The 16,795-nt window shown below is 32.6% G+C and overlaps 1 long non-coding RNA gene across 1 annotated transcript; it reads right to left on the reverse strand.

Annotated features, from left to right (window-relative positions):
* Nucleotides 1–1,612: 1,612 nt before the first annotated feature.
* On the reverse strand, nt 1,613–15,424 carry LOC138699926 (uncharacterized). The gene is made up of 2 exons (XR_011332133.1): nt 15,288–15,424; nt 1,613–3,082 (listed from the first exon to the last, which is right to left on the reverse strand). It is a non-coding gene; the product is annotated as an uncharacterized lncRNA (long non-coding RNA).
* Between the last annotated feature and the right edge of the window lie 1,371 nt (nt 15,425–16,795).

The following is a 16,795-nucleotide window of genomic DNA, read 5'->3' on the forward strand; positions in this document are numbered from 1 at the left end:
AAAGCTGAGGAGAATATAAAAACTATTGTGCAATTTTTAAGTCGATGTAGAATAATTCAAAATCTAAGATATAAAATGTATATAACGTAATATCGAAGGCATCATGTCAGAAAGATGTGTAATGAAAACTGCAAGTTTACTTTATAGAAATACTGGGTGTTCAGTTCAAAGTGTATCACGGCTCGCTGTATGTCGTCATGTGGCTAGCCGATGAGCCTAGAGAATACAATCTTTCTACACTTCCGCAGAGGCGTATTACCTATGTGCCAGAGAAGTTGTCTAGCAAGTACTGCGTTCATTCAGAAGAGTACTTACCGATACGTACCGTAACGCCGGTAGTCGCAGGAATGTGAACTGATTGGAAACACGTACTGAGGTGAGTTTTTTCTTACTGTCGGGATATGGGGAGAGGGTTAAGACGATTACTTACGTACAGTATTTGTTGACATTAACTTCGACGGTCAACATGGACACGGAGTATTTGTTTTGTGTTGTGGAATGTTGCGGTACGCAACCGATGATAACAAATACCCTGCTTACGACTTGCCCGCGCAAAACACAGTTCCAAAGAGGTTATGGTAGCACAAAGACCGTACAGACCGCCATCTGTTGCTACAACGTTCAAGTTATATCGTACGCGTTCTCAAGTTCAGATTGAACGCCTTGATTAATAGGCAACTTCTCTGACATAAAAGCTGAAACTCGCTTCAAATCGCTGACTCACCAACAGTGACGTCATGACACACTTTGAAATGAATACCCAGTATAAATATGGAATGTCTTCTCATATCCTTGTATACATAACAAGGTATTTTCTTGGAGTCATGTCCATTGTAATTCCCAAACGATTGTTTTCAAACTGTAATGTGTTACATTAAAATATTTCAGTAACACAACATTTGTTGATACACTCTTCTGGTATGATGCTCTCGATATATTATATTCACTAAATCTTCGCAAATATCATCATTACCATAATCAGCTGAGTCTGTATAAGAATCCCATCTCGAAGACTTTTTACTCCATTCTTCCTTTCGAACCTAATTACTCGAAGAAAGAAAACGTTCAGTCGCACCTGTCCATGGTGATATCATACATGTGGTTAACTAGGTTCTGTAGAAGGAAGATATTAACTTTTATGGGAAAACTAAAACGATAGATATGTTGATTTATCATCTTTAACTATAAGTAGGCTAAAATGTTAAGATTTCTAAGAATGCATATTCCTTCATTTTCGATAATTAACACTATATTGGCCTAGATGTGAGAGAATACATCGCAATTAAAAATATCTCATATTACCTCAATCTTTAAGAATTTCTTGTAGAGATGTCGCCATGTAATTTGCCCGCGAAATGCGCAGATGGTGGCGGGGAGGCGGGCAGTTGGGAGGGTGGAGCTTACAGCCTGATCTACCGCATGCGAACTGAGCGTGTCTGAGCGGCTGGGAGCAGTATTGGGGAGAGGAGTGTAGAAAAGGCAAAACTCCCGTCACATGATTTGAAGGTAGAAGTGACTGACCAGAAATTGATTTCTGCGTCGGGGACAAATTACATGGCGACATCTCTGCTAAAATTATGCTTGGAAATACATACTAAAAATGCATGAAAACTTTCAATTGTAAATTATATTTTATTTATGTTGACAAAGAATACAATATAATGTAATATAATTTTTAAACCAGTCAAAATTATTGGACACTGATATAATTGTCATTTTATTACATGTACGTACAAAGAGACTGTCCAGTTATTTTCATTCTTTGCTTTTGTTTGTTTGTTTGTTTTATTAATAAAAATAATTAGAGTAATAATGACAGAGTAGTGGGATTATATGAAGACAATCTTGTCTTTGTCTATCTAGTATTTCACTTAGGCTAGACAATATTTTAACCAAAGTTCCTCCGTGTAATATCCAGTAGTCCTGTCGTTATAAATCTCAAATTTGGAAGGCTATTTTGCAAGATATAAACAAATTATAACTGAGATTTACAAATATAAGTTAAAAGTTCAAAATTATTGGTTTATCTTGAGATGAAAACGCTTATAGATAGAAAAATAAAGGAAAGTATTAGCTATTAAATCCTTGCAACAAAGAACCGACTTCTAACATAACAACTCTTCTATGTGCTAAACTCATCGGCTAGCTAATTGGATTCGTCCCTTGCTTTTCCTGAGCTATAAGGCAAGAGAAGAAGACTTTTCTTCATAGATCCTTAGCTCAGCTACCAGTATGGAACACAAAATCTTTGTCTGCCTTCCTGCATGCTGTCTGCTTCTGGGGTGGGGAAGAGAATACTTCTAACTGCAAAGCCGTACGCTGGTTATTTCCTCATGCTTCTCCATAGAAGATAGAAGTCGATTCTTTAGTTGCGGTAACAGTATTGTAAATTACAGAATATTTGATACTGGCCAACAAAAGGATAATAAAGAAACAGGCTAACCACCGGGTAAATCTAAAACTCAGGCTATATAGTCCTACAGATGAAGAAATAGACTTCGATATAAACCACAGAAGAAGGAGTATATGACCGAAGTTGATACAAACAAGAAGTTTGAATTTTTGGAGAAAAGCTTGCCAAGAAGGTGACAGAAATTATCACATTATTCACAATTTGTAAAGAAAAAGTAGAAGGTTTATGAAATAGGCATAATAATAATGTGAAAAGAAATAATTGTAACTTTTATCCATAGTATTATTAATTGTTCAATTTTATACTATCTTGTCATTTTCCTTGAGCATCTTTATAAAACAACTGACAATAATGACAAAACTGTTCCGAATTTTATGAAGTGTTGGTAACTCTTTCTCTCCATCTCCACCAGGAGTTTTATTATGTTAGCACGATGCTAATGCTAACGGTTTGAAGTCAGTAGGATTCGATTTCGATGTCCAGGCCGTCGCCGCAGTCGTGATATTCGCAGGGATCGTACCGGCCGTATCCACGGTACATATCCCAGTAGTTGTAGTTCGGAGCACCATAGTATCCATGACCATATCCTCGGCCGTAGTTCCAGTAGCTGAGATCATCCCATGCAACAACGCAAACCAGAAGCAGAGCGAAGAATAAGAAGGTCTTCATCTGTAAACAAGAAAATGTGAACTCTTAGACGTATGCCCATTATGCGAACTACAAGTCGGACTTCATCAAGAAAATGGAAAGTTTGCAATATTATATTACATTTGCAATATTATATGATTTGCGACTAATATCTTAAGAATTACACCAAAGGAAATTGACATAATTTCTGAAATGCCATATTTAGTTAAAAAAAATACATAAATGCATTTTTTTCTCAAAAACTTGGCATTTTATTTACTTACTTACTTATTTACATACTTTCTTACGGCTTTTAAGGAACCCGGAGGTTCATTGCCACCATCACATAAGCCCGTCATCGGTCCCTATTCTGTGCAAGATTTTATTGTGTGATTTCGTAACAAGCTGTTTTTACGGTAATATGTTGTTACCATTATATTAAATTATTATTCAGAGGAAAAACATATTGTATTTTATTCATTTAATTTAGACTAACAATGTTTAAGAATGCACCTATTTTATAGAGAAAAGACATGTTGCATTCCATTCATTTAATTTAGACTAACAGCGTTTAATAATGCACCTCTTTTATAGAGAAAAGATATTTTATACTCCATTAATTTAATTTAGACTAACAGCGTTGAAGAACATTGTTATTTTATGGAGAAAAGCCATTTTGTATATCATTCATTTAATTAAGACTAACGGCGTTTATAATATACCTATTTTATAGAGAAAAGACTTTTGTATTCCATTCATTTTTTAATGTACTACTTCAAAACTATAATTGTTACGCGTGTGTGAATTAATACAAAAGCAGGGATCAAATTTGAAATTTTGTCATGAAGATTCTGCCAATTTATTTATTAGATGTTTACCCAGCAATGTGATAAATTTGAGAAGTTACATTGAGTAGCAAAATTCTATATCACAAGCCAACTGTAACGGTTGGGAAATCATCATGCTAACCTTATATTACTGCCGTACTGGTTGAATGATAGTTCATCCTTGCCGAGGTATATGGACGTGAGGCCAGCAGTCGGGTAATAGACCTTGACCCTACATGGGATATCGCATGGCGGATGAAAGTCTGATGTGCTAAAGTCGCGAAATTACTTTTGTCGCGTTATAATGACGTACTAAAGGACAATTAAAGCAATAATGAAGGGGAGGTTTTCTCGAGAAAAGTATTTTCACGTATTAATTTCCTTGCCATTACCAATAATTGGTATAATTATTTCATAAGTGAACTCTCTGGGTTTTTAATTTCAACATATATTTCTTTCTCAAAACACAACGATCAAGATTTCTGATCTTATTAGAAATATGTCGAAAATAATTAACCTGGACCTTACTATATTGAAAAAAGCGCTTACTTATAATATGTTTTATTGCACATTCATCTTCTCTTCTCATATGACGCAGAACAGTAACGTAATACAAAAATTATTTTTTTAGTTTTTCAGTTAAAATTTGGTTGCCATCTTTATACTTATAGTTTTTAAAAGGTATGTGAACCAATACTTACATAACGAAATGCTTAATAGATATGAGTTACTCCTAAATACATCGCAGTCTGAATTACATGTATTGTACGTGTCATTTTTATGTATGAGAATAATAATGTAGAGAGTGCCGTGCTACTGCGGCAACTTCTCCATCACATCCGTATTGCGGGTAACATATATCATTGCTAGCTCTATCCAAGGTCCGTCGATAAGTCTAAGTCGACTAACAGCTGTTCGTCAGAGACATCTAGCGACCTTGGCTCTATCTGGTATGTTCTGCCATCTATAGTTAATTATGAGAATGAAGTGTTCGATTTATATTCTTCAGAAACTCGATGAAAATCTCTATCTGGAGGCAACGGTCAAGAAGATTGAAGTTTGAAACATTTCATCCGACCATAGAATACATAGAAACAAATCTGCAATATAAACTATATTGCACATTTTTCTATGTATCATAATTTATATTGCACATTTGTTTTTATGTATCATAATTTATATTGCACATTTGTTTTTATGTATCATAATTTATATTGTACATTTATGTACATTTATTTCCATGATGTATCATTATTTACATTGCACATTTGTTTCTATGTATCGTAATTCATATTGCAAATTTATTTCTATGCATCATATTAAATTTATATTACACATTTATTTCTATGTATCATAATAAAATTTATATTGCACACTTACTATTATGTATAATAATTTTATATCGCACATTTGTTTCTGTGTACTTGATGGCCGCATGAAATGTTTCAAACATCAAACGTGTTCTTGACCGTTGCCTCGAGACGGGACTTCCATTGTGTTCCTGAAGAATATCGAATACATATAACAACATTACACACGTTAAATTAATTAATCTTAGTTTTATTATTTAATATTTTGTTAAGCAATTTAATTTAAATATTATTTTCTTATTTCCATAGCATTCAGTTTAGACCTTATTTAATTATAGTAACATAGTAGTATTCAAATTCACCGACTTTGTTAAGAAGTAAGTTTATTAAAAATACGGTTATTTTTCATTAAATGTTAGGTTTTATTTTCACATAAACTTTTGTCTGAATTGTTTCTGTGACAAACACAATAATTATACAGCAACTCAGGTTATTCAGGCATAAGCTGATGTTTTTTTTCTTTCAAATTCATACCAGAAAATAATGGTAATGCATCATAAAATTCAAATTAGCCTTATTCTGTTACTATGAATGTAATATAATTTGCTGAAGGCATTAAGAATATTACAAATTGTAAATAGATTAAGGTATGAATCTTGCAATTATTCGTCATTATGGAAGTTTGTAAAAAAAAAAATTGAAGGGACAGTTTCAGTAGTACATAAAAAAAACATTGTGGTAAACCTAAGTTCGTAGAAAATGATGTGAATGCGGCAATTGTTTTGTTTTGAAATTGATTTACACCGGAATAAACCTCATCCTATTATGAACAAACCCGTTTTACTATTTTTGTACAAACTTAATTCTTAAAAGATATTAGAGCACTTTCAAATCCATCCCGACTTCTCTATGTACCCCAACTTTTATGAACAACATTTTATTATTTTCTTTTCGTGAAGTAATTTTTTAACAAAATTAATGAGGTTTCACATCTTTCGTGACTTTTGAATAACCCTATACATTACACCAATTTTGGAGGGGCCTAAAACGTAACTCATATCCTTCTCATTGATTATATTTCAAAATTGCATTCACTTCAAACTTATTTTTAAACAATTCCTTTACACGTAAAATTACGTTCTAAGATGAGAGCTTCCTCTACCTGGGTATACTATTTAAAATCCTATTAATTTATTTCAGTTTCTCCGTAGAACATTGGGCTTGGTTTCCTCCAAATTTCTTCGTAGGATGGAATCCGTAGATATTTGCTTAACTTATCTACAGAAAAGTCATCCCCGTTTCTGGTGTCCCTCTTCCTTTAGTTCCCTGCGGACTTACGTGCAGTACTATTTTCTTTATTGCCACTTCTGGTCTTCTCAGATTATGCTCGATCATTTGTGTGCAGTCACAGTTCATATCTTATCTTTTCTGGCTATATTATGTTAATAATGAAGTGCTGTTGTTTATTGAGATAGTTACCTACCACAATTCAAGGTACAGAAGAACACAGATTTCGTATTCGTTTTGTTTTGTTCCATTATGAGTACTTCTCCAGATAGGATACAATGGGAAACTTCACTTTATCAGCTAATAAAATATGTATTCCTTTATAAGCTTTGAAGGCGCATAAAGGTCTGGAGACAGAACTCTATGCTTTTGAGACCTTGGCATTAGAAGAGGTGGTGTGACCGGCACCACGCTCCGACCGCCTTTTTACCCCCAGGAAGAACCCAGCACTCAATTTGACTTATTATTTAATATACAGTATTCTTCGGTCCTTAGAAAGAAAAAAAATATGTAGTTTAGTCATTTATATTTTTATGCAAATAATAATGCATTTTGCTTCTTTCCGTGAGGGATTAATAAACGGATGTGACGTGACATCCTAGATCATATATAATAACAGATTGCTCATCCCTATGTTAAAATCCGCAGCACTTTGAAGTGAACAACCGCCAGGATCGCCACTCGCCCGCCGTAAACGAACACGAGATGGCAGTACAGTCGCAAATGCAATTAAAATAGGAGTTATGACGTGACCCCTCATGTAACAACTAGATGGCAGCATAGGAAACCTGACAAAAGTTGTTACCGTCAAAGCCTATAAGGCCGAGCAATCTGGGTATATATGATCTAGGGTAACATGAAACACAATTTCACTTTTATGCAGATAAATCAAGTTACATTTGGCCATTCTTCGATTTAAACTGTCTGGTTATACTATTTGCTATGTTCAATATTGTTCGTTATATATTGGCGTTCAATGATAACTGATCTACAGTTTTCTGATCGTGTAAGCTAACTTACTAGAGTCCTGCAAAACCGGTTGAAAGCCCAACAAACTTGCATAACGCTACTGAACGCCTGGCTTTATAGGCAGTATGCGAAGTACATCTGCTTGCGTACTGCCTGAGTATTCGGTTTAACGTGTATTCGAGTTGATCCGATCTCTCTGTGAGTGGACGGCTCTGGCGTATAAAATGAAGATCACAGTGAACCATGCAGATATTATAGCTGCGGATCATCAAGAGGAACACACAGCATGCAGCGTGAAACTACAGACGTTGTAAAGCGTAAATTGTAGAAAAAAACTTTGGGTATCCACAAATTACCAAGGTTGTAATTTTTGCTTACACTAGAAAACTGAATTATAATATTACAATAATGACACACTTAAAAAACAGGAAAATCGATCAATAGTAAAACTAAAACAAAAATAACTTTATATCTTTTGAAACCTACTACAACCAATGCTTTTAGTATGTTTACTATGACTAGAGAATTAAACGTAATATAGGTTTTCCATCCATTTAAGTGAACCTTATCGCCCCGTACAATCTGCAGGGTTATTTCACTTCTACCCTGTATATGAATAGCTACTGTTTTGGAGGAATGCATTTAGAGTTAATAATTATTTAATTGTATGTTTTGTAATTAATTGTAATTCTGTTTTGGATTTATTTACTTATTTTATCTCACATTATACATTATGCTAATTTCATTTTCTACATACTAAATTGATGGAAAGATCACCAAACAACTCTAGCCTTTCTAGCAACACTTGTGAAACGAATATTGGCCATTCCATGAACAAGTATTTCCACCGAGAATAACTTCAGACTAGTAAAAGAGATTTATTAATACATAAACACAAGAAGTTAACTCTGATCATGTAGTCTATGATAATGGACCCTAATAATAATTGTGAACATCAAATAGTTGATATTAGCACGTGTGTAATAAAATAGTTCTTTGAATGACACTTGTTTTCTCTGAAGTAGATCTTTTATGTACAGAATGATTTTTTCTAAATCTTGCTATTCTTTTGTTATTCGTAGTTTAGAAATGTGTAAATTATACTTATTTTGTACAGAACAACAACCATTGGGAGCCAAAGTAATCGTATTGTTGAAAATAACATTACTGTTTCTCTTTTTAAATTGATTTCTTAATAAATAATATTGCAAATGATTAGAATAATTAAAAAGCATGCAACTATTGTTTTAGATGTAGGCCTATACATTTTTTTTAGTTTAAAGTACAAACGTCATAATGGACTTATGTACTTATTATCTATTTAGTTTCATAATGAATTGTAATCATATTTTTGAATATGTTTACATTATGATATTTCACATTATACATTACGTCTATTTCCTTCGATGTCTCTGTGTCCATTGTTCATTTATTTGTTACTAGTCAAATTACTGCAAGTTCAAAATACAAAAATAAATGTATTAAAGTGTCAAATTATTTGTATTCCTATTTGAATCAAACATATTTTTGTAATTAAACAAAATAAATATCCTTCAATATTATTACTCTGTTTGTATAGCCTACTGAGAAAATGTTAAAGAGTTATTGTATGGTGAAATGTACCTGGTGTTATTTGGAGATCGTATTTTCTTCCTCCTTACCATTTATTTCTGTGTGAGATTTGTGTTCTAAATAATTCGCGATCTTACATGAACTTATGTAATATCGATCATTGGGTTATACAAATCGAATAACATTCAGTTAATATGTGACGAGAAAGAGTTACGACGTAATCAAATGATGAAGTTATGACGTATACTGTTTAACACTGGTATAGAAAAACGCCAGCTATATAGCGTTTATTGGTAAGAAAAATATACATGGCTTGTGCACGTCTTGTTCTGTGAAAAACTATAACATTGTTTAACATATCTATAAACAACTTTCATTAGTAAAACCCTAAAAGTTTAAAATATAAACGATACTTATAAAGTTACTGCAAGTTCAGAATAATAAAGAAAATATGTGTGTTATAGTGTCGAATGAACTGTAAGAATACTTGCAAACACTTTTTTTTTTTCAATAAGACAACGTAAATTTCCTGTACTCCGATTGTGTACTCGAAAAACGTTATTTTCATGTAAATGCGCCTGATGTTCTATCTACTCTGCAATACATCAGGCGTAATCGCTCGACAACTGAGTTATTCGGCCCGATGTTCATCGTAGCCGGTTGAGCTCCAGCCGGTCGAATCTAAACCGGTTGTGTGCGCAGTTTTACAGGTCTCTATAACTTACTAACCACGGGATAAGACAGAACCAAAGAATATAACAAATAGACAAACTTTGAAATAATTCCGTTAGTTCTCAATGGATGACACTTATCATACACTCAGCTGTCATAGCTTTATGTTAAAGGAAACTAACCTCTGAAATAGATATTTACCCCTAAACCAAATTTAAAAATCAGAACTTATTCTTTAAATAATAGATTTCTGAAATTATAAAATATTCAAATACATAAAATAATAGAGTGGTAACAAAAGATAAAGTTGCACTGTTTATTTATCCATGACAAACTCTACTAAATACTGAGAAATAAATGGTTGGAGATGTTTCAAGAAGTGTAACATCCATATGCATCTTCATTATTCCACCTGATGTTATAAACTCTATAGTTATATTACAAAATCGCCCGAGAGCCCATTTTTTGGGCATATGGGATCATGTGCGGCATCTATTCGTAGAAGTAATAATTAATGAAGCCATAATTACACGAACAAATTATGAATTACTATCGATTAGTAGGGCTCAATTATCTTTGAACACCAGTTTACTAGAAAAGAAAAAACAGTAATGTGATCACAATTGATGAGAGAGATGTATTTTTTATACTGACACAACTTATATGTAATAAGATTTATTCGTGTGCAGTTTTTCAGTAGGAACTGATGCCATAATAAATTTATGCAACAGATAGAAAACAGACAACTACGAAGATCTGAAAAGTTTCATCCCGCTTTATTCGGAAAAAGTGGTAGTAAATATGATGTATTTGATTACCTATTACATTGTTTTCTCGAGTCACGAAACATTAAACTTTCATGTTCTATTTTTACTTTAATCGGTATCAAACAACAAACAACAAATTTTCGAAAATTGTCGCGTATAGACATAATTTGAGATTATATCATAAATGAATCTGCTTTCCATGGAAATAAAGTGCATTCATGTTTTACATTTTGAACTTATGGAGGGGCTTTGCTCCTTTCTACATATCTATGGGAGCACTGCGCACTATGTTCACGTCTAGGAATAACTGTGTTTTCATGGTTGAAATTAATATTTCCAGAGCTGTAACCATGAGCTTAAGTAACATCCAATGAAATGCATACATTTTATAATGAATGCACTTTAATCACCACATACAATTACACATTATATTGATTTGTCATCAGTTACATGTCCACTTCTTCGAAACCTGGAAAGTCATTTGTCTTCCTCACCTCAGAAACTATTCGACACTTGTCGCATAATTTACGTTGTTTACACATAAATATTTCACACAAAACATTGACACGATTAGCACCGTACTGTGGCTGAAGTTTACCTACGCATCTTCATGTCATACACCGATCTTTCACTTTTCTAATCGGCTTTCAAAATTCCTCAACTGGAGGTTCTTTGTATTTCTGGAGAAGTGTTGTATCTGACATTAACAGAAAGTGAAAGAATTCTAACTCTTTCCACGAGTTGCAGTTTCGTGTGAAAAATATCAATTCTTTCAAGAGAACCCTTCTCTTTATATTTTGATTTGTTTCTTTCACACAGATATTTTGGACATTGATGATGGCTATATCCTTCAGACAACAATGATCATATGTCTGTTATTCCTTGAGGGTGATGGAGGCGGGCACATGTCTGACAACCCTACTGCCAATAATACCGAGTCTCAAAACAGTACCAGCATAGATAGCCCATTTCTAGATTCAGTGAGTTTTAGAAGTAATGAAATTGAAAGAAAATAAGAAATAGATAGGAAGAAATACAGAGATAAAAATAAGACTGAGATGAACAGTAAAGAAAGGTTAGAAGGATTTGGATATTAAAATTTCAGAGGTATTAGATATGATTAAAAAAGTGGGGATGTGATTAAAAAGTGCAACTAAAGTGGAACTGGAAAAAGATCGAAAAGTATCAGGGAGAGAGGAAATGAATAGTCAAATGTGTAGAGAAAGAGTGAAGTATTTACAGGGAGTGAGAACGGAGAGAAAGGAATTGGTGTAAGTGGAGTAATGAGAAAGTGAAAGTGAGCGCAAATTGGAAAAGTGAATAATAATAGTGAAAAAGTGTTAAGAGAATTGAATAAATGACAGCAAAAAAGTAGTACTAACATTTGAACATTAGACTAGTAAATGAATATATGAGAAATATAAGAGGAAATGTCAATGGATAAAATAGGGTAAATAATAAAAATGATAATAAATAATAAAAAGTAAAATTGAGAATTTATTGAATATCGGTTAGAAAAAAGTGGAATTGAAAGTAGTATATAATATTAAAGATTAGGATTAGTGAATAAATAAAGAATAGCAAAGAAAATATATGATAAATATTGAATGGAAGATTGGTCCGAATAATAAAAAGATACATAATGTAAATTAGAGTTATCTGTTTAGACGTGTACTGCAAAGAATGTGTTAATGTAATAATTCTAATAGTTCTAGTATTAAATTTAAAAAGTTTTGTATGGATTTTATAAAAATTTAAAAATTGTAAATTTAAATCGATATATTCTTATTGCGTAGTAGACATAAGACACATTGTATTATATACTTCTTAATTTCAATTCAAAAATCCGCCCGTGAGCACGAGTTCTACTCTTTCAGGGGCGAGCTACAGTTTTTCTGTATATATTATATTTTATGTCACAATTATTAGCAAAATAAATAAATAAATAAATAATGTGTTAATAGTGGCATAGGATACAAAATATGTGAGGTACACCATTACATGTAAAGAAGTGCTGTGACGTAAATATAATTATATCATATCAATACCGAACGTCGCTACAGTGAGAACGTTAACCTCCTCTGTGGGCTACCATGGCCTAAAATGAAGATGAATTTATCTTTACATATTCCTGACACAAGTATGATACTATGTGCCACACACTTGATCTATCGTGTCAAATATTAAAAAAAGGATGTGTGTAAAAATATATACGAACTGGCCAATTTTATGCACAGGAGTGACCTGTCTTAGGTTATTTCAACTTGCTGTTTTAAGCTTTCGCACTGAACAACACAAATTCTCACTACGATTTCTGCAGCAATAGAGAAGCAAAGATCTAGGACTTTCAATTTTCAAAGGAAAATAAAAACATTAAATTCATAACAAATTTACTCACTTTATAAATAGAAGTGCCCACTCGAGAGATGGACTTACTAGCTTTTGAAAACTATTCCTGACGTCTGCCTTTATCACACCATCTCTGTTTACAGCGCTACCAACGTAATCAGCGAGGATTAGTTAAATGTAAACTGTGTAGTTCTTACGCACTTCCTTAATATTTTAGTTGTTTACCTTTTACCTGAATTTACTTGCCTCGATCATAAGAACTAATAGTATTTTTCTCGTGAAAAACTTAAGCAAAAATACAGGTAATCAAAAATGTTGAAGCCCTTAAATCAAGCTACCAAATCCTACTGAATTCGTTTCACTTCGACATTTATAATCCTATCCGCTATATAATTCACTACAAGGAGGAAGCGTGTTAGTGACACAATAAGGTACAGTCGTATTATCATCTTCACTGAAAAAGGCTCATAATACTTATTTTCTTTGGTGAGGCAATTTTTTTAGTGTACTTCCCTCAATAGCATCGTGAAAAAATGTTTAAATATGACATTAGTAATTAATTATTAATATTTATTTTGAAATAATTTTGTTAAAATTTTAAAAAGAATTAGACGAACATAACATTCTCGCATGTTTATAAAAAAATATATTTCTTCTTCTATTGTAAATATGAAGTATAAACTACCCACTAATACTTTCCGAGTTACGCCGAAAAACATGAGACTGTGTCAATTGATTGGCTATTTAAATATGGACAAAACTTTTCATCTTCTGTAAATTTGAAGCTCATTTCTCATGGCTGACACGTTTTCAAAATTAGCTTTCCTCATAAATTCATTTTTTAGGTAAATTCACAAAATTCTGCATGTAGGCCCTAAGTGTATTTCATACCTGAGAACAGACACTGCTTTGTCATTTCAAGTTATTTTTCATTAAAAGTTATGCATATAAAAATAATTAAATTTTACACAAATATCAAAAAATATTTCTTATTTCTATAGTTAATGGCAAAATTTATTAACATACTCATTATGTATAAAATAAAGTAGAGAAGAAATATTCAAAATTGTATTAGACATCAGCGAAACCAATTTTCCTTGCACAAATTGCACCTCCAATTTAAGAACATAATTACCCTTAACAGTAATATATATATATATATATATATATATATATATATATATATATATTAATTTCTTCAAAGAGCTCAATCTTGAACCCTCTTTGGTCAAAACTGTTTCTTTGATATCTCTAAAATATTCAATCTATCTTCTGAGAAATCACATATATAAAGTAAATCAATAACATACCGTAATAATAATTATATTTCTCACGAAAACATTTTCATAAAATTGTACGCATTTATTAATGCTAGTATATTTGGTATACTTTGTCCTTCAGGGTAACCCCTATTTTAGGGGAAGTTTGTTTACATACATTTCTTTGAGTTCTAAAAATTAATTCATGATATGTAAACTGAATTTTGAATTTTGCTCAATTTTTACTAGCAAATGTTTACACATTCTTTCAACTACTTGACATAAACAGAGTGAACCGTAATGTCATTAATTTCAAAGGGTTATTCTTTGAGATATTTCAAACAAAAAAGGTTTAATATAATTTTGCTCGTTTATTCCTTTCGAGAAAAAAAATATTTACATTAAACATGTCATAGCGTATTTTGCGAAAATTATTGAATTAATTCCTAATATAATAAAGCAATTTAAGAGAGCAGTGCATTATGATACTAAACGACTGAAATAATTTTAGTTTTGTCCTTTAAATGTGCAGAAATTTGATCTGAACGAATGTAACATTTCATTTTGAAAATGAATTTTCTTTCTTTCTTTCTTTCTTTCTCTCTCTCAGTTTAACCTCTCCCTTCTTGGTACATTTACACGACCCACGCCATCCGGGCCTTACAGGGCCGCGACCTGTCGGGAGAGGAATTAAGCTATGGATCACATAGATACTTTTTTGACCACACAAGGACATGGAGGGCCTCCCCAGATGAGGGATCAGCTCTATGCCAAGGCCGCTTCCGATACAACACAAACATTTAAGACAGAAAATGAATTTTAAAATGTTATATTTGTTCGGATCAAATTTCTGCACATTAAAAGACTAAACTAAAATTCTTTCAATCATATATTCTCATAATATCCTGCTCTATTAAATTGACTACGCATATTTAGCATTAAATCAATGGCTTCCCCAAAACACTTATGAAATGTTTCATATAAAACAATATTTATCTCGAAAACGAAGCAAAGCCGAGCAAAATTGTATTAAACTTTTTTGTTTGAAATATCTCAAATAATAATCCCCTGAAATTAATGACATTACTTAGGTTTACCCTGTATAATTATTAAGTTCTTTTAATCAGGTGAAATATTTTAAATAAAGTCTCAAATTTATGCCGCGATCGCGTAGAGTTCCTGTAAATTGATTTATGTGGTATAGCGAAATATATTACTAGTGTTTAAATACTCACCATGTTGGAAACGGTGCTGAGTGCTAGCCACACTTTCACAAAGACAGGTAGACAATGAATTGTATCTCTCCATACAGCGCGTGCTATTTATCTCCTGTGATGCCGATCAAGTGTTGCGGTTGTTTTGTCATCTCCTTTATGATCCGGACATGACACGAGACCTCAATGACCACAGTTTATCATTGTTCCAAGAACTAAACCAAATGTGTAAGTATCGTAATTTTTATCGTGCATCAATGTACCGAGAAAGAAAAAGAGGGACTTAAATGTATCTGTGTTTGTGGCAGTGGAAGAATTAGAAAGAGCACTAGAAACGAACAGAAATAAAATATACCCAGGTACTGAGGACATAAATATTGAGAATCTGAAATGTGGATCACATGAACTAAAATTGATGTGACTCTAAATTTTAAATATCTGTTGGATGACACGTACAAGATCAATAAAATAGAAAGAAGCCCTAATTCAACCCATTTTTCAAGACGGGAGATCGAATAAATTATGATAACTCTACAGAGATAAGCCTCCTCCATGTACTCTACAACATGTATGATCGGATCAAGACGACTAAACGGAATATCAAAAACTTTAGAAGCTTTTCAGTCTGCGTTTTCATAATAATGAAACAGATGGTAAAAGAGACGAGAATTCAACCTTCAAGCTCACCTGTTATTTAATGTCTGACCCTGATAACTTTGGGTCCAGAGACTATTCCACTACGGACAAGTTTAAGTTGCATACCAAAATTTAAAACGCGCAAAGATGTAAGGGGAAGGGATATATAGGCCTATATATACAAGCAACAAAATAATCCTTACTTGTTTTTCATATGCTCGACAGAACATAACTTTCCCATCTGCAGAAAAGTACTTGTCGGTTGCAATCCACTCTCGCAGTAGATCAGTTCTTGAGAATTTATGATGATGATTTCTTTAATTAAGCAAATCGAATTATATTATCCGAATAACAATGTTAAATGGACAATGTCTCTGTCGGTAAATTGGTTTACAAAACTACTTCATATGGGTGAATGACAAACTGACAAGTACCTGCCATTAGTAAAAGGAAATATGCATCACTAGTTCACTACTGATTGCTAGACGTTTCTACAGACTGTTGTCTTCTTTATATATTGTCGCCGCATTGGTAGAGCTTTCCTTTCAATGAAAGCAGCCTACAATAAGATATTTAAGCTGTAATTAAAGACAGTCCTATTTCAGCGAATTCCACAGTTGCTTTCAAATAAATAAAATATAGACGTGTAGGTTAAATACAACGAATTAGGTTTTTTTAGGTTCTGGTAAGAAAAATAGTTCATTTTATGTCCTAACCTACGAATTAGGTCTTATAGGTCCTATAAAATTTAAGTATGTTATTCGTTGGTACATAAAACGAAAAAGAAAAGTGATATTTCAAGAGCAACGAGATAGCAAGAGAATAGGTTCGAACCTAAGAATCCGAGGCTTGGCGATGAATATTAATCACTATCATTATTATGTTGTGTGTTT

Source organism: Periplaneta americana, chromosome 5, assembly GCF_040183065.1.
Source record: "Periplaneta americana isolate PAMFEO1 chromosome 5, P.americana_PAMFEO1_priV1, whole genome shotgun sequence".
Classification (NCBI taxonomy): domain Eukaryota; kingdom Metazoa; phylum Arthropoda; class Insecta; order Blattodea; family Blattidae; genus Periplaneta; species Periplaneta americana.